Source organism: Periplaneta americana, chromosome 10, assembly GCF_040183065.1.
Source record: "Periplaneta americana isolate PAMFEO1 chromosome 10, P.americana_PAMFEO1_priV1, whole genome shotgun sequence".
Lineage (NCBI taxonomy): Eukaryota > Metazoa > Arthropoda > Insecta > Blattodea > Blattidae > Periplaneta > Periplaneta americana.
Window position 1 is genome coordinate 32,179,364 of NC_091126.1, and position 425 is coordinate 32,179,788.

The following is a 425-nucleotide window of genomic DNA, read 5'->3' on the forward strand; positions in this document are numbered from 1 at the left end:
GAAATTGCTGCAATTTCCCGTCCTATATTTTCTTTCAGTTTTTCCAATGGATTATTCTAATATCTTTTAAGTTACCGAAAAATAGAAATCGCACAAGGTAAGATCTGTAAACCGCTGATTTCTACCATCTTTTTATATTTATAGTAGTATACAAAGTTTTTTTTTTGTTCTGGTAGAATATATTTCATATATTTGATAGTCCGAATTGTCCCCAGCTGCAATTAGTTCGGATTATCGAGGTTCTATTGTATTAACTATTCCTATTAACAGTTATGAGGATAAAAAAGAAATGAAATGATTCTTACACTTCTTCTCCTAGAATATGTTGAGCAAATAGCAAAAATTCCTACCAGTATTCCTCATATCAGTTTTTTTTTTTTTTTCACTCTTTTGAAGTGACGCTGTTGTTCTGTCCTTTCATATCT